This window comes from Scyliorhinus torazame, chromosome 9 (assembly GCF_047496885.1).
Source record: "Scyliorhinus torazame isolate Kashiwa2021f chromosome 9, sScyTor2.1, whole genome shotgun sequence".
Classification (NCBI taxonomy): domain Eukaryota; kingdom Metazoa; phylum Chordata; class Chondrichthyes; order Carcharhiniformes; family Scyliorhinidae; genus Scyliorhinus; species Scyliorhinus torazame.
The window spans coordinates 268017046-268035360 of NC_092715.1; the positions used below are offsets into that span (position 1 = coordinate 268017046).

General features: G+C 48.7%; 1 protein-coding gene across 9 annotated transcripts in view; it reads left to right on the top strand.

Annotated features, from left to right (window-relative positions):
• znf462 (zinc finger protein 462) overlaps positions 1–18315 on the top strand; it is a 114474-nt gene that overhangs the window by 33191 nt on the left and 62968 nt on the right. For 6 of the 9 annotated variants that reach the window (XM_072517463.1, XM_072517461.1, XM_072517468.1 and 3 more), the window contains exon 2: positions 5161–5213. The exons of the other annotated variants lie outside the window; for them this stretch is intronic. The gene's annotated coding sequence lies outside the window, so the exon portion shown is untranslated. The remainder of the gene's footprint in view (positions 1–5160; positions 5214–18315) is intronic. 9 annotated transcript variants of the gene reach the window in all.

Sequence of the window (18315 nt, forward strand, 5' to 3'; positions counted from 1 at the left end):
TCCAGCCGAAGCTTTTTGGTGCATCAGAAAAATGTTACACTACTTTTCTTGATGATGGGTTTATTGACCGAATGCAGCATTACACATGCCTGCTTCCTCTACCTATGTCCCAGCAGACTCTCTTTGTACATGCTCGAAGTACTGAATTACATAATGCGCTTCATCCTGCATATCTTCACGTAATTACCGTACCATTAGCAGGGGAGACAGGATGTGCCTGTATTCACTAGTAACCGGTCTGTAATCACTGAAGGCTCATGTGCGGTGTCATTCAAGGAGTCCAAGAATTGACAGCTTCAGGAAAGATGCAGGTAAGGGTGGAATTGGAAAGCGAGAAAGTGTGGTAACATCAATGTAAAACAGGGCAGATAACCACATTTATACAGCACTTTTAACACAGGAAAATGTCCCAAAGCACTTCATAGTGATTATTAAATAAAATGTAATACCATGTCAGGGCGCTTGTTCAAAGGAGGAGGTTTTATGAAGCATCTTAAAAGAGGAAAGAGAGAGGGCGGGGTGGGGGGGGGGGGGGGGGTAGTGTTGCTCCTAATCTCCGTTTTAAATAAGGAGGCGCCTCATTTTAAACTGTGTCCTCCAGTTCTAGTCTCACCCAAAAGGGTTAATATCCTCTTGGTATCCATCGTGTCAAGCCCCTTCAGCGTCTCTTGTGTTTCAATAAGATCACCTCTCATTCTTCTAAGCTCCAATGGATACAGGCCCAACTTGTGCAACCTTTCTACATAAGATACCCCCCCCCCCCCTCCAGTCCAGCTATCAGTCGAGTGAGCCCTCTTTCAACTGCTTCTAATGCATTTTCTTAAATAAGGGAGACCAAAGCTGCACAGTACGCCTGATCTGATCTCAGCAATACCCAATACGACTGCAGCAAAACATCCCTACTTATATTTATCATTCCCCTTGCAATAAGCGGCAATATTCTATTTGCCCTCCCAACCACTCTGCAGTGGCATATCCGCAGACTAACTTTCTGTGACTCATGCAGCAGGATACAGATCCCTCTGTATCACACGCTGCATTTCTATTCTTCCTGCCAAAGTATGTTGCATTTTGCCATTCGCTCAACCTTTCTAGATCCCTTTTTCCGACCCCCTCGTGTCCTCTTCATAACTTACTGCCCCGCTTATCTTTGTGCCATCGGAAAATTTCGCAATTCTACGCAGGGATATGCTGCTAGGGTGAGGCGCGAGACGGCTTCTCGGGAGCACAGACACCAGCATGGACCAACTGGGCTGAATGGCCTGTTTTGATGGTGTGGAATTTTGTAACATGTAAAATTACATATTTGTGGATTTTGAAGAACGAGGATATTTCTAACCGCACTGACCTCATTAACATTGATCCACTAAAGAGAGTGGCGAGGGAGTAGGTGAAGGTACTTAGTTATATGCAAAGCTTTTCATACACTGGTAACTCCCGTGTGCAGGGAGCTCGGCAAATGTGCCCTGTTTGTATGGTTGAAAGTGAAAACCTGCCTGGCCTTTGGTGCGACCATACAATGGTATTGGAGACCACAGCAGCAAAGGCCTTTGTGAAATAATACCAGTGGATAGAGGAAATAAGAGCATTTATTGGGACTGCTTTGCACTGCACAGAACAGCGTCTTGTGAAAGTTTGGGCTGCATTTCTAAAGAACATGTTGGAGGTTTCAGCTGAATCCTGGCAAGGCCGGCCGAGCTTTAATTGGGGGCAGTGGGCTCAGTGGCGTGCCATGTAGGCAAGGAGGAGCCACTGGCGGCCAGGTGGAAATATCCTGACAGAGTGCACTGACTGTGCCATTAGACTGGCACTTGAGCCTTGAGGTTTTCGCAGTCAGTTAACGGTGGTTCTGTTTGATAACCGTTTGAGGACTTGAGACACGTGCCGAGTACATCGTTCATTAAGTGTCTGAACTTTACACGTTTTTATGCAGTGTTCATACAGGGAGTGTAGATCATGTTTAATCGCATGTTATCAATGTGCATCGATAATCTGGATGCAGCCCATAGGCCTCCCACCTGAAGCACTGCCGGGCGTTTTGGTATTTCATCGTCAAAAGTAGGAAAAGAGAACGTTCTTCTGTCGTGCATGTTTAGCGTGTTGGTCCCGTTTCTCTCGCCTGGCGACTTCATGCCAGCTGAGCACTAATTTTTGAAATTTACGAGTACCCAATGCAAACACGGGGAGAATGTGCAAACTCCACACCGTCAGTGACCCAGAGCCGGGATCGAACCTGGGACCTCGGCACCGTGAAGCAGCAGGGCTAACCCATTGCGCCACCGTGCTGCCCGAGGACTATTTCTTGTTGGACATGAGGGTGAGAGCATTCTCGGGCGCATTATGGGTTTATCTACCAGTTGTACAGAATGTTTCAGTAGCTGGTCTAATAAAAATTGCATGGAGAAATTATTTGCTGCCATGTTTTGTGTCCCAACATTTTGGGTTCAGAGGTTTTATTTGCATTAGATTGTTCTGAACCTGCTTTACGTTTTTAAAAAGAGTTGGCACTGGGCCACACTGGCCCATGCATCAATCCATTTGCAGCTCTGCATTAATTGTTATATGATAGCCAGAACATTCTATCCTAGAAAGTTGCATTCGAACCACTTTTTTAAGGACCTTGGCTTGAGGCAGTTGGGCGTTCCTGTAATTGGGGATGGTCTCCTGAAGCAGGGAGCTGGTTGGGTCATTGTGGCCTTTGTCTTGCTATGTTCTAGTCTAGCGCATTACTGCTGCCAATCCACTCTTAATTTTACACAGTGCGATCCCAGTAATTCCACATGCACTTTTCCCGAGAGCCTTGGCGACATCTGTAAAAAAAAATTTTTTTTTGCTTTAATTGAAACACCGAGGGGCCCCGATTCTAAACATGTAGGAATCCTGTCGCGAAATGTCGGAGCTAGCGCAAGATCAGTTATGAGTAAAAATTAATTTGACTTTGTTGTCATCCCCTTGTTTGAAGAAATATTGCTCATCCATGTTTTGTCTTCACATACACCCCGCCTAATTCACGAGGATCTGCATTTTTAAAAAATGTTTTGAGATTACCCAATTATTTTTTCCAATTAACGGGCAATTTAGCGTGGCCAATACACCTAGCCTGCACAATTTTTGGGTTGTGGGGGGGGGGGGGGGAGCGAAACCCACGCAAACACGGGGAGAATGTGCAAACTCCAGACGGACAGTGACCCAGAGCCGGGATCGAACCTGGGACCTCGGCGCCCTGAGGCAGCAGTGCTAATCACTGTGCCACCCTGCTGCCCGACGATCTGCATTTGATGCCGTTTGAGACGGCTGTGGGCTTTTGTTAGGCGGTGTGGGGGCGCATTAACATAATGCTTTGGTGGTGCAGTAATGCAAAATGCGTTGTCAGCTCATCCGCCCGATAAACATCGAGGGTGGAAAAGGGATGTTTCCCAAATGAGAAACCCCGGGGGGGGGGGGATGGGGAAGAGTGGGCAGTAAAATTGCAAGAAAAGGCTGGTTAATAATATGACTACAGGGCTGGCAGTGGATCTGCTGACCCCTTTGTGTTCTCATCCTCGCTGATTAGCAGTCCTTCTTGTACAGTGAGCTTTTTTATGCAGATTGTTGAGTGGATCTCCTGAAGGCATCTCGTAGGTGCCGTGCCTTAACCCATTGTGTGTATCACTGAGGAGGGGGAGGGGGCTGCTGCTCGGGAGCAGATTGTTCTTATTCCCCCTGGTTGGTGTTGGATTAGTCAGCGACAGGTTTCGGTGTTTTTTATTTGTCCTGGAGAGATGGGAGACCTGAAAGCAAAGGGTCACCAGCACTTGTGTGAAACTTGTCATTTTATTAAAAAAAACGTGTGCTGTTGTCTATTCCAAAGGACCTTCTTTCACCAGTGCAGCAGTGTGTGTGTGTATGTGTGTGGAGGGAGGGTGCTAACATTGGGAGAGTTTGCTTATTTGCAGAGAGCCTGGCTGGTGATTAACAAAGGTCAGTAAACTTTGGAATCTCCTGAGTGGAGCTAGATGGTCTTTGTCTCTCTCTCTCTCTCTCTCCCTCCCTCTCCTTGTGAGACCATTGAAAGTTTTGAGGGTGGTGCAGGTATTATGGAATGCTTGTATCTGCTTGCTTCCACCAACAAAGCCATTAGAAGCAGCAGCTCTGTTTGGAGGGCGGGGGGAGGAGGAGGAGGATTATGGAGTAGACAGAGCTTTCTCCTGTTAAAATGAACGTGCGTCCAACTTGCTTCATGTGAGCAAGTGTTATTACTGTCTTTCCTCTGGCTAAATGACTCATTTCAAGGGGAGTAGAGCTGTGCTAATTTTCATGGGGTGAAGAGCTGTGTGTGATTTTCTCTTTTTCTGTTGTTGAAGAAAGTGAGAAAATCTTAAATCACTTGAGAGAGGAAGGGGGAATTTGAAGGGGGGGGGGGGGGGGAGAAAAAAAAACACCTCCTCAGACAATCTCATCCCTTTTCAGCAAGGTGTTGGCAGGAGAAGCTAGCTAGGAATTTTGAGCAGCATTTTTTCAGTGCCTCAGATGCTTGAGATGAATGGTAGATAAGTGAGGCCATGTTGTGCTGCTGCCTGGAGCTCTGCTACTGAGAGCTGGTGGATTGTCTGGAGGTAAAATGGCTGCTCCTGGTAGGACTAGGCAGCTTTATTGTGTGTCTTAAAGCTGCACTGACGAGGCAGCAGATACCGTGTGCCTCCCTCCCTCCCTCTCTCTCTCTCAACATCTAATGGTTGCTAGAAACTGGTCTCATTTTGAGCAGGAGGGAACAAGGGGTGGTGGTTGTGTGGGGAACTGAAGACTTGAATGATCTGCTAATTCTGTCCTCAGAGCAGGAGCCACATACAGAGTGCGCGCGCGAGAGAGAGACAGAGCCTTGAGATTTGTTCAATGATGTGCTGGCCTGCCCTGAAGAAGAATGGGGTGGGGCCTGTCCTTTTCTCTGTGCTGTAATTTGATCCACATCTCAGTTGGAAACAGCTCTCTCTCTCTCTCTCTCGTCTCTTTATTTTGTAGATACAGGTCTGGGAAGTAAACCTTCAGCTCTGTAGGTGTCTGTGCATTTTTTTTGTTTTGCTTTCTTTGTTCTGAGCAATGCCAGGTCTTCTATGAAATGGTACACTGTCTCAAGGTGGAGCTACAGAAGATTATAACCTCCTTGTTTTAACATCATTTCAGAAGATGGAGGAGAGTGAATGAAGATGGAGGGGAAATGGAGCTGAATTTCAACAGTAAGTACTGCTAACGTGGTTGCAAATTTGCAGGGAACGCCGTCCTTTGATAGCACCCTTGCAGTGTTGCTGCATATTAATGTGCAGGAGGATCAGTGAAGCAGGGAAGCATCTTACCTTTTCAGCCTTTGCAGACCTCGCTGGATCTTGAGAAGATGTGTGATGGATGCCCCTGTGTGCTTCTGGCTGTGCCTCCTCCATGGGTTATGGTGCAGCCAGATTCTGCACGTTCCACTCCAGCCCCCTTCACACCATGACCCCGATTAAGGGGCGGGCAGTAGGGGAAGGTCACTGTGGAGGGAATTGTCTTGGCTGCAGGAGATGATTGTGAACTGTGCTAGATGATTGCAACCTTCAGTCACAAGTGAGACTCATTTTGAGATGCACCTAATTTTCTTTCTTTTTAAAAAGCTTATCTTATGCAAGAGCGGAACTGGACGGAGAGGACAACCTTCCCTCGTCTACCAGATCCACTGCAATGATTCAAATTAAAGAAAAAAACACCTCGCTAATTTTTCTTTTAAAAAAAAAAATATATATTTTTATTGTAACTGCATTAGCAGCTTTGAGCACACAACTGTTCAAATGCAGTTGTTTCAAGTTGTGTATATTGCTGTTTAGGACATTACAATTCTTCTTCAAACACATGGTTGTTTTTTAATCTGAGGGGGTTGTGTCTGAGCACAGTCAGAAAAGAGAGGAATCAGTGAATGGGGAATGAACGTGGAGATGTTTAATTTATAACTTTGGGGATGCTCCTTCTGCTTGTAATCCACAGCAGGACGTCTCTTCTTGAACTCGCTCCCATTTCTTTTGGGATGGCACCAACTGACTGTCTCTCCCACAAAACTCCGAGGGGAAAGTTTTTTTTCTGTCTCACCCCGTGTCCTCCTCGGACCTCCATCGCATCCCAGTCACCATTCTAGACCACCTCCTATCCGCTCCCCGTACCCGACAATCTCATGCTCCCTCCCGTGTGAGCCGGCCAGTTTTAGCCCCGTGGACGTTCGATGTATTTTTGGATGCTCTTTACTTGCAGAAAGCTGTCCCAAGCTCCTGTCCACCGACCCTTGCACCCCCTTGGTCGGAGAGTTGGCACGTCTGAGTGAGCCCCAGAGGTGAAGGCATGTTGTCCAAAAACCCAATGTACTTTCCAAGTTCTAAATGTTCTCTCATTTGTAACAAAGTTTGAGCAGTGGTTGTTCGGGGGAGACGCTCTGAGTTTACTGGAGAAGGACTGCGAAAACCTGTTACTTTGGTGTTGGATTTAGTGCAACACTCGGTGAATGGAGCATTCATCTATGGAGGATTTTGGTTTAACTTGCTTATTAGTGGTTACATCTTCTAGTTGCCATGAATTCAAAATAATCACACTTAAGACTCAGAATGTTGGGTCTTCGAGTGTTGGATCTTCATTGACACCCTAGGATATAAATTCACTTAATTAGTCCCCAGCTCTATAACATCCCACTTTTTTATATATATATATATATTATATGTATGCCTCTATAAATGTTCCAGTCAACTTTTTTCTAGACCAAAGATTAACAATCGACTTGGCCTTTCATAGACTTTTTTTCTTTTCCTCAGTAAAACATTACTCATGGTGTCACTTGGGACCCATGTCTTCTGGTCTTGTGGGTTATGGGGAGAAGGCAGGAGAATGGGGATGAGAAAATATCAACCATGATTGAATGGCGGAGCAGACTCGATGGGCCGAGTGGCCTAATTCTGCTCCTATGTCTTGCGGTCGAATGTTGTGCCCCCCCCATCTTGTGGATTTGGCATTTATTACTCTCAGCCGACTACGTTAGGAGTCACCCTTGATGCCGCGAACATGTCACTTGTTGGTGATGTTGCACCGTTTGTTTTTTAAGTTTACTTTTTTTTCTTGGGAGTTGTGGGCGAATCGATTAGCCTTCCCTAATTGCCTTTGCTGGGCCATTTCTGAGGGGCAGTCAGGTGCCGATCACATAGCTGTGGGTCTGGAGTCACATGTAGGCCAGACCAGGTAAGGACGGCAGATTTCCTTCCCTGAAGGGAGATTAGCGAACCCGATGGGTTTTCATGACAATCGGCAATGGTTTTTCATGGTCATTACCGAGACTGACATTTTGTCCCTTATTTCATTGAATTTAAATTTCACCATCTGCTGTGATGAGTTTTCAACCCTGGTCCCCGAGACCTCTGAATTACTAGTCGAGCGACATTACCGCCACTCCATCGTTTTGGTGACATTTGTTGATCTGTCACTGGTTGGTGTTGTTGATGTTATGTCACTGGTTAGTGATGTTGTTGGTGTTGCTGCAGATCTTTTCTGCTTTTCTAGCTCCGAGAAAGATGGGAGTATGAACTCTGTTACTTCTCAATTGCTTACTGGTTTCAGTCTCAACGATGGGGAGTTCTTGGGAGTCCCAGCTTCACCAATAACTTTGCCGGGTTCCAGGTTCTCGTGATTGAATCCTGTACACATACAGTCCGTCCTTTCAATAGCTGGATACAAAAGGTGGATACAGAACTGGCTAGGTCATAGAAGGCAGAGAGTAGCAATGGAAGGATGCTTTTCTAATTGGAGGGCTGTGACCAGTGGTGTTCCACAGGGATCAGTGCTGGGACCTTTGCTGTTTGTAGTATATATAAATGATTTGGAGGAAAATGTAACTGGTCTGATTAGTAAGTTTGCAGACGACACAAAGGTTGGTGGAATTGCGGATAGCGATGAGGACTGTCAGAGGATACAGCAGGATTTAGATTGTTTGGAGACTTGGGCGGAGAGATGGCAGATGGAGTTTAATCCGGACAAATGTGAGGTAATGCATTTTGGAAGGTCTAATGCAGGTAGGGAATATACAGTGAATGGTAGAACCCTCAAGAGTATTGAAAGTTAAAGAGATCTAGGAGTACAGGTCCACAGGTCGCTGAAAGGGGCAACACAGGTGGAGAAGGTGGTCAAGAAGGCATACGGCATGCTTGCCTTCATTGGCCGGGGCATTGAGTATAAGAATTGGCAAGTCATGTTGCAGCTGTATAGAACCTTAGTTAGGCCATACTTGGAGTATAGTGTTCAATTCTGGTCGCCACACTACCAGAAGGATGTGGAGGCTTTAGAGAGGGTGCAGAAGAGATTTACCAGAATGTTGCCTGGTATGGAGGGAATTAGCTATGAGGAGCGGTTGAATAAACTCGGTTTGTTCTCACTGGAACGAAGGAGGTTGAGGGGCGACCTGATCGAGGTCTACAAATTATGAGGGGCATAGACAGAGTGGATAGTCAGAGGCTTTTCCCCGGGGTAGAGGGCTCAATTACTAGGGGGCATAGGTTTAAGGTGAGTGGGGCAAGGTTTAGAGTAGATGTACGAGGCAAGTTTTTTATGCAGAGGGTAGTGGATGCCTGGAACTCGTTACCGGAGGAGGTGGTGGAAGCAGGGACGATAGTGACATTTAAGGGGCATCTTGACAAATACATGAATAGGATGGGAATAGAGTGATACGGACCCAGGAAGTGTAGAAGATTGTAGTTTAGTCGGGCAGCATGGTCGGCACGGGCTTGGAGGGCCAAAGGACCTGTTCCTGTGCTGTACATTTCTTTGTTCTTTGTTCTAGCTCGGGCAGAAATTTAGCATGTTTGTGGAAGTGTTGACCTGTGCACCAGTCTTCCTGCTCACTAAGGAGGAGTATCTTGCTTGGTAGAGTGGTTGTGTATTTTCGAGCATTGAGCAGCTCTGTAGGTGATTTCATCCCAGCCTTGAGAGGTAGGTGTCGATCGGGATGGCTTATTTCCAACCCTCTTACTGATCTGAATGTGTGTGTGAATTTCCTCTCTGGGGACTATCACAATTTCGCTCAGCTGCATGGTTCCTCTGCCAATCGTGTTCTCAATCTCAGCACCCTCCATTCTTTTGCTAATCATTTCCCCCTATTTGCTCAGATAGCTCATTTGCCTTCTTTGTTCTGAACATCTTCTCCCAGTGATTGGTCTTTGCAGAAGCTCATCTGGGACATTTCCTTCAGTCTGAGAATTTGTGGTCAACAGCTGTTGTACATCTTTCCCTCTGGTGGGCATTCTCTTGTTGCTGTTTTACTGCATCGGCCTTGCTGCCTTTCTCCTGACTTAACCAACAGCTAGCCATCCGGGCAGTTCGCGTCTTCACCGGCTTCCGGTGCCCTGGCAGTGTCTACTCTACAGCCCGCAGTATTGTCTCCTCCAATTAAATCTTTTTGGATTTCAGTGTGTGCAGAGCCTCAAATGAACTGATCCATCATATCTTTGTCCTTGAATTTACATTTTCAGGTTGCGGTTTTCAATCTTGTTCGGAAATTGTCAGCAGGCTCACCTCGTTCCTGCCCCGGCCCGGAATTTCATAAGGGCAAATCTGATGATTTGACTTTGGCTGGGGATGTGTGCTGAATTTTTCAAAACTTTTGTTTGTCTGCGGTTCAGCAAACTCCCAAGTAGCAAACAAATTTAACTCCTTCCATTCGCAAAAGGGTGCCGTTGATCCCTTCCTCTTCATTAGTGCCCTTGAGATAAATGTTCATTTTTAACTTCATTTACGGGATGTGGGCGTCGCTGGTTAGGCCAGTGTTTATTGCCCATCCCTAGTTGCCCGTCAGAAGGTGGTGGTGAGTTGCTTTCTTGAGCCGCTGCAGTCCCAGGGGTGTAGGTACACCGCAGTGCTGTTGGGGAGAGAATGCCAGGGTTTTGACCCAGCGACAGTGAAGGAACGGCCGATATATTTCCAAGTCAGGCTGGTGAGTGACTTGGAGGTGAACCTCCAGGTGTTGGGGTTCCCAGGCATCTGCTGCTCTTGTCCTTCGAGATGGCAGTGGTCGTGGGTTTGGAAGGTGTTGTCTAAGGAACCTTGGTGAGTTACTGCAGTGCATCTTGTAGATGGTACACATGGCTGCCACTGTTCGTCGGTGGAGGCATTGAGCGTTTGTGGAACGGGGAGCAATCAAGCGGGGCTGCTTTGTCCTGGATGGTGTCGAGCTCCTTGAGTGTTGTTGGCAAGTGGGGAGCATTCCATTACACTCCTGACTTGTGCCTTGTAGATGGTGGACAGGCTTTGGGGGGTCAGGAGGTGAGTTACTCTCCGCAGGATTCCCAGCCTCTGACCTGCCCTGGTAGCCACAGTATTTATGTGGCTGGGTCCAGTTCAGTTTCTGGTCAATGGTAACCCCCAGGATGTTGGTTGTGGGGGATTCAGCGATGGCAATGCCATTGAATGTCAAGGGGCGATGGTTAGATCCCCTCTTGTCAGAGTTGGTCATTGCCTGGTACTTGTGTGGCACGAATGTAACTTGCGACTTGTCAGTCTACACTTCCGTTCAAACTTCTCAAATGCCTCTACAACAACTCCGTTTCCCAATTCATCAGGGGCTGGAACAGTGTCTCTTGCTGCGTTAGGAGCCAATTTGATTTTTGTACGATTTGCTAACCCGGGTTAATCTAATTCAGCATTAGCTTTGTTGTGTTCATGCTCACTTACAACGTGCTGCCACCATATTATGTTTCCTGGATCCCATAAGTTAGAAATAATCCAACTGTAGACTCCCATCATATTTCCTGCTCTCTCCATGTGGCTGATAACGTCGTTAATCGACACCTGACTAGTGCAGAGGTAAAATGTGGCACCCGAGGATATATAATCACGTAAGAGTTCAGACATTCGCCTAAGGTGTCACAAGTAGGCTTACATTAACACTGCAATGAAGTTACTGTGAAATTCTCCTAGTCGCCACATTCCGGCGCCTGTTCGGGTTCACCGAGGGAGAATTCAGAATGTCCAATTCGCCTAACAGCACGTCTTTCTGGACTTGTGAGAGGAAACCGGAGCACCCGGAGGAAACCCAGGGAGACACTGGGAGAACGTCCAGACTCCGTGCAGACAGTGACCCAGCGGGGAATCGAACCTGGGTTCCTGCAGCTGTGGAGCAACAGCGCTAACCACTGTGCTTCAGCTCCTCAAAGGAGAATATTGTTGTTGTTTTTTGCTTGGTGCTGATGCTCCAGGATAGTGGTCTAATCCCACAGTTTAGTACCTTGCAAAACGAGTGGGAAAGCAAGTGTGTTATCACGCAATTCACCGTCTGAGGCCGGAATTCTCAGGCCAGAATTCTCCGGAAGTTCGCTGGAGGCGGGGTTCTCCGGTACCGCAGGGGGTGCACCCCCCCACCCGTAGGTTTCCAGACGGTGTGGGGTAGCTTCAATGGGGATTCCCATCCGCAGCGGTGGGCCGCCTCCTGCTGGGAGGATGGAGAATGCAGCCCTTCGCGTTGGGGTCGTAGATGAGAGGGGTTTCAGACAAACGTGCCGCCGATATTTGGAGAGGTCTGCGGCATTTGGAAACGGAAACATTTTGCACCGTATGCTGAAATCCAAAATCAATCCGATAGACTGACGAGGAAGACTGATTCACGGGATGGGGGGGGGGGGGGGGGGGAGGACGGGATGGGGGGGGGGGGGGAGGGAGGCCTTTCAGACACACTGTGTATATTTTATCATTGAAGCATGACCACAGAAGGTTGACTATCCTTGTATGGACTTTAGGGCAGCGCAGTGGTTAGCACTGCTGCCTCACGGCGCCAAGGTCCCAGGTTCAATCTCGGCTCTGGGTCACTGTCCGTGTGGAGTTTGCACATTCTCCCCGGGTCTGCGTGGGTCTCATCCCCACAACCCAAAGGTAGGGTAGGTGGTTTGGCCGCGCTAAATTGCCCCTTAGTTCGAAAGAATACGTTTATTTGAAAAAAATCCTTATATGCCCTTTGCTCACAAAGCTATTGACAATCGATGCAGACTACAAAGGACGAGGTGGTGGTCATCTCACTGGGTGGGTGGTCCAGGCTAATATCCTGGGGACAGCGGTTCAAATCCCACCACGGCAGCTGGTGAGAGGTGAATACACCTGGAATTGTCAAGCCTGTCTCGGCGATGTTGGCCCTGAAATCGTCAACGATCGTTGTAATGGCCGACAGGTGACTCCAGGCCACAGCAATGTGGTGGACTCTTGACGGCCCGGTGAAATGGCCGAGCGAGACACTCCGTTCAGGGGCAAACGCTGGCCAGGCCAGTGGAGCCCACATTCCATGAAATACTTAAGAAAATAAAAATCACTCCTTGCTCATTTTGGTGAGGAGTCTGCAACGTAACGGTAACGTTAGTACGAGATTTTTGCATTTCCCGCACCTGTCGTCCAAATTTATGATGTTGCAACTCCCATTATGCTGAGGTTTATTCCTATCAATGTGCTTGACCGAGCATGCAAGGAAACCTTTATCGCAGTGAAGGAATTCGGGACTGCAGTGATGGAGACGTTGAGGGCAAGGGGAGGATTTGGAATACACTTTGCTAGATTTGCATGATTGCCAAACGGGGATATGTACCTTGAATAGGCAAAGTACCTGCAAAGACACGTTGCACATCATTGATCTTGCCTCACCTACATGCCTCAATAGCCACTCTGTTGTCACAATCCAGGTGTTTTTGGAGAGTGGAGAGAGGGCGGAAGGAAAAGAGAGCTTATGGGAGTTTGATCAATTTACCTGGCTCCGGTTGATCTTTCAACTAAAAACTGCAGCAGTATTTCCAGATCTGACAATGCCCATCTTGCCCGCAATGAATACTCTGCTGATTTTTGCGATGGGAGCTCGGGAAATTTCTCAAATTAATTTGGATGGCGACCGGTTGTTTTTGGTTTCTGTTTTTCGTCACTGTTTTATCGACAATGGAACTCGAGTTGTGAAGCGAGCCTATTGCTTTCCCTATCCAATTGCCGGTCACTGTGCCTCCTGCCAATGTAAGATGGCAGCCCTGCCTGTGGGCGCATTCACACTTGGGGCCAGCCATGTGCCAAAGCCAGTGGCCTGTCATTTGCAAGCGACGTGGATGTGGATTGCGGGTCGATTGTATTTGGAGCCTGAAGCCGTTCGCTGGTCTTCCGATCCCCGTTTGTGACGGGCTCGCGGGGTGCATGCAGCCCCCCTACAGATTCCGGGGGGAGGGGGGGGTGCTTTTGATCCACCCAGTCCTGGCTGCAATTCCATTTGCGGTATCGCGCGCGGTGTGTTGCCAGTGACAGACACACATTAAGGGAAAGAGGTGCCGGAGCAGGAGATTCGGCAAGTGTGAGGGAGGGGGACCTGCTTTCCCTTTCGTAAAAGAAGTTATCTTGATGATGCTGTTGATATTTGGAATTCCTGGTTGTGACGACTGTGTATGTGCCCTGCTACATTAGGCCCAGACCGGAAGATGGCGACTGTGCTTATGACTGTGCATGCAAACACAGCCCTGTCAATCTGGCTAAACTCAAATCTCTGTGAATTGATTTTTCTCTATTTGGTGGGGGAAAAGATAGCTGCTGAAAGATTTCGTCCAAGTTGTTTAAACGCAGCGTGCATTTCTATAGCACCCGTTGCATCATAAAATATTGCAAATTGTTTCACCGGAGCGATTAACCGACAGCGTTTGAGACTGAGCCACAAGATACTCGGACAGGTGACCCGAGAGTTGTGGTGTATTCTGAAATAGGATTACATCTGCAGTAAACTCAGTGAAGTGTTTATAATGTTGATTATTCTCCAATTATTGCTGTTACTCGCGAGCACGTAACTGACATTTGCGGTAATGTGTTGGTACCTATTGCAAAGCTTCGAGTGTTTTTTAGCTACAAGATCTTTTGAAGATGACCCCCACCACGCTCCGGCCTTCAGTATTGTTATTTCATAGCTCCTAGGTCCCAGGTTCAATTCCCGGCTTGGCGGGGTCACTGTCTGTGCGGAGTCTGCACGTTCTCCCCGTGTCTGCGTGGGTTTCCTCCGGGTGCTCCGGTTTCCTCCCACAGTCCAAAGACGTGCAGGTTAGGTGGATTGGCCGTGCTAAATTTCCCTTGGTGTCCAAAAAGGTTGGGTTGGGTGGGTTACGGGGATAGGGAGAAGGCGTGGGTTTAGGTAGGGTGCTCTTTCCAAGGGCCGGTGCAGACTCGATGGGCCGAATGGCCTCCTTCTGCACTGTAAATTCTATGATTTCTCTCTCATTATTTGCATGCCCTTTGGTGTTAAGGTTTGCCAAAAGAAAAATAGTGCGCAGCAAGCTCCCCCAAAGTGATGTTGATTGAAGGATGATTATTGGCCAGGGGAGAACTTGAAATAATGCCAAGGAATCTTTCAATTCACCTGTGAGGGCTGGTTCAGCTTCCTTCAAAAGCAGCAGCTCTGCCGTTGCAGCGCTCCCATCAGTTGGCTGTGTGGCCCGCGCTCGGTGCTCGCCCTCGGGCCATGCGGACGGCGCTCGGCGCTGAGCTGAGAGTTTTAGCCAAGGGACTCAAATCTCTGGAATGGGAAATGAAACCACAAACTTGACTCTCCGATCGGAGTCCCTCTTAACTGAGCCACGTCTGACCGCTTCTTTCCTGACTGCACTGGATACTGCAAAGCACACTGCTTCATTGCTGCCGTCTCAGTTCATGTTTCCCTGGGCTAATCAGAGAGTGCACTGTCAGGGTCACAAGTGTCAGGCTCCGCATGTAGTGTGACGACACCCAGATCCAGCTCGGGACACCACCTTTCTGGAACCCTCCCACACCTCTGATTTTTAGAATCTTGTTCCGCGGGATGTGGGCTTCGCTGGCTAGGACAGCATTTAGTGCCCATCCCGAATTGCCCTTGAGAAGGTGGTGGTGAGCTGCTGTCTTGAACCGCTGCAGTCCCTGTGGTGTAGGTACACCCACTGTGCTGTTAGGGAGGGAGTTGTAGGATTTTGACCCAGCCACAGTGAAGGAACGGCCGATATATTTCCAAGTCGGGGCGGTGAGTGACTCGGAGGGGAACCTCCAGGCGGTGGGGTTCCCAGGCATCTGCTGCCCCTTGACCTTCCAGATGGTAGAGGTCGTAGATTTCACGAAGGAGACTTGGTGAGTTGCCTCCGAGCATCTTGTTGATGGCACACATTCCTGCCTCTGTGGAAGTAGTGCATGTTTAAGATGGTGAATACCAAGCAGATGTTTTGTCTTTGACGTGATCTTCATGAATGTTGGAGCTGTATTCATCCAGGCAAGTGAAAAGCATTCGATCACATTCCTGACATAAAAACATAAAAATTAGAAGAGGAGAAGGCCGTTCATTATCAACCTCCAACTCAGCAACCTGTTCCCACTTTTCCCCCTCGTATCCTTTGATCCCTTTAGCCCCAAGTGCTATATCTGACTGATTCTTGAAAACGTACAATGTTATGACCTTCAACTGCTTTGTGTGTTCGAGAATTCCACAGGCCTACCGCTCTCTGGGTGAAGAAACTTCTCCTCATCTCTGTCCTAAATGGTCTACCCCGTATCCTCAGACTGTGACCCCTGGTTCTGGACACCCCCACCATCGGGAACACCCTTCCTGCATCTACCCTGTCCAGTCCTGTTAGAATTTCATAGGTTTCTATGAGATCCCCTCCCACTCCCCCCATTCTTGTAAACTCCAGTGAATATAATCTTAACCGACTGCCACTGTTTTCCACGTGCTCAGCTATTAAATCTTTTATCATAGATTCTAGCATTTTCCCCACTACCAACGTCAGGCTGACTGGTCTATAATTCCCTGTTTTCTCTCTACCTCCCTTTTTAAATAGTGGGGTTACATTAGCTACCCTCCAATCTATAGCAACCGTCCCAGAGTGTGTAGAATCTTGGGGGATAGCCACCAATGCATCCACTATGTCTAAGGCCACGTCTTAGACTCTCTGGGATATCAATTCTTGGGCCCTGGGGATTTATCGGCCTTCAATCCATCAATTTCCCCAACACCATTTGCCTGCTAAGATTGATTTCCTTTGTGTTTTTCCCAACACCTCGGGGACGTTATGTGTGACCTGAAAACGGAACCAAAATATGTACTTGGTTGTCTATTCCCCATTATAAATTCCCCTGTTTCTGACTGGAAGGATCCTTCATTTGTCTTCACCAATCTTTTTGCCTTTACATACCTATAGAAGCTTTTAGAGTCCACATGCTTACTCTTGCACTCCTTCGCTGAATTTTAAACTGCTCCACATCCTCGGGGCTGCTGTTTTTTTTCTTGGCCGATTTGTAAGCTTCTTCTTGGATCTAGTACAATCTCTAATTCCCCTTGTGAGCCATGGTTTGGCTACCTTTTTTGTTTACCTTTTCCACCAGACAGGAATGAACAATTGTTGCAGTTCACCCACACACTGTTTGAATTTTAAAAAATATAAATTTAGAGTTCCCAATTCATTTTTCCAATTAAGGGGCAATTTAACCTGGCCAATCCACCCACCCTGCACATCTTTTGGGTTGTGGGGGCGAAACCCACGCAGACACGGGGAGAATGTGCAAACCCCACACGGACAGTGACCCGGGGCCGGGATCGAACCTGAGACCTCGGCGCCGTGAGACAGCAGGGCTAACACTGGGCCACCGTGCTGCCCCACACCCTTTGAATTTTTGCCGTTTCCTATCCACCATCATCCCTTCAAGTAACATTCCCCAATTGATCAGATCCAACTCACGCCTCATACCATCATAATTTTAAAAAGAAGTTGAAGTATGCATTTCATTTTTCCATTTAAGGGGATATTTAGTGTGGCCAATCCACCTACCGTGCACTGGGGCTGGTTTAGCACAGTGGGCTAAATAGCTGGCTTGTAAAGCAGACCAAGGCCACCAGCGCAGGTTCAATTCCCGTACCAGCCTCCCCGAACAGGTGCCAGAATGTGGCGACTAGGGGCTGTGATGAACGGTTACTGTAATACTGTACCCTTGTCATCATGTACGGTGATGTCCCCTTTAAGACCCTGGGGGACTCCGCCCATCTGTGAGCCACCTTGTGGGCGGCACCCAGTTAGCACCCATCTCAGCACCAGGCTAGTTCTTCGCTTATTAAAGCTTTCTTTACCGTTTACTCTCTAAGCGTCGTTATTGAGGGTACAACAATTTAATAAGCTAAACTACATCAGGATGGACGCAGGCCTAAAACCAGAGAAACTCAATCTGGAAGCACGGACACCGGAGGCAAAGGAAATTTTTAAATACTGGCTCCGATGCTTCGAGGCCTACCTGGACTCCTCCGAGACCCCCATCCTGGGGCCACGCAAGCTGCGTATACTCCACACCCGGGATGAGTCACAGAATCTCCGCCACGCTTGAAAAGGCGACGACTTATGAAGAGGCGGTCGAGATACTCCGCAAGCGGTTCGTCCAACCCATCAACAAGGTACATGCCAGGCATCTGCTCTCTACCTGCCAGCAGCGCTCTGGGGAATCGCTAGACGAATTTGTCGAGAAACTCACCCCGCTTGCCAGGGACTGTGACCACCAGGATGTGACAGGGGAAACCCATATTAACCTGCACATCCGAGACGCTTTCGTGTCCGGCATCCGCTCGACCTACATCCGGCAGCGGCTGCTCGGAAACGGGGCAAAAGACCTCCAGGACACGCTAACGCTCGCCTCCTCGCTGGAGGTGGCCCGACATAACTTGGGTACGTACCCCGCGGACTCTGCGAGCCTTCCTCAGACTCAGCCACGTTACGGGCCTGTGCCACGTGGCGACCCGCTCATCCTGGGGGCACACCGTGCTACTTCCGCGGGCAGGGCCAGCACCCACGCCCACGCTGCCCAGCCTGCTCCGCGATCTGCAGCGACTGCGGGAAGAAGGGGCATTTTGCGAGGGTCTGCCTGGCCAGTCCCAGGGGCCAGAAGAACAAAGAACAGCCGGCCCGAAAATCAGGCTCTCAGGCCCGCAGGCCTCGCAATGCTGCTGCGCACTGACCCGACACGCCCCCTTCTGACGCGTCATCAGCCTCATGCGAATCATGGGAGCGGCCATCTTGTCGGCGGCCATCTTCTCGACCCGACGCATGAGACCGGCGGCGGCCATTTTACGAGTCCGACTCGGCTGAGGACTCTGACTACCCGCGAGTGGGAGCGATCACCCTCGACCAAACTCGGCAAAAACATCTGCAAAACCTGATGATGCAGGTCCAGGTCAACGGGCGCGACACTGTATGCCTCTTCGACTCTGGGAGCACGGTGAGCTTTATCCACCCTGAAACGGTAAGGCGCTGCTCCTTGCGCACCCATCCCGCGTCCCAAACCATAGCT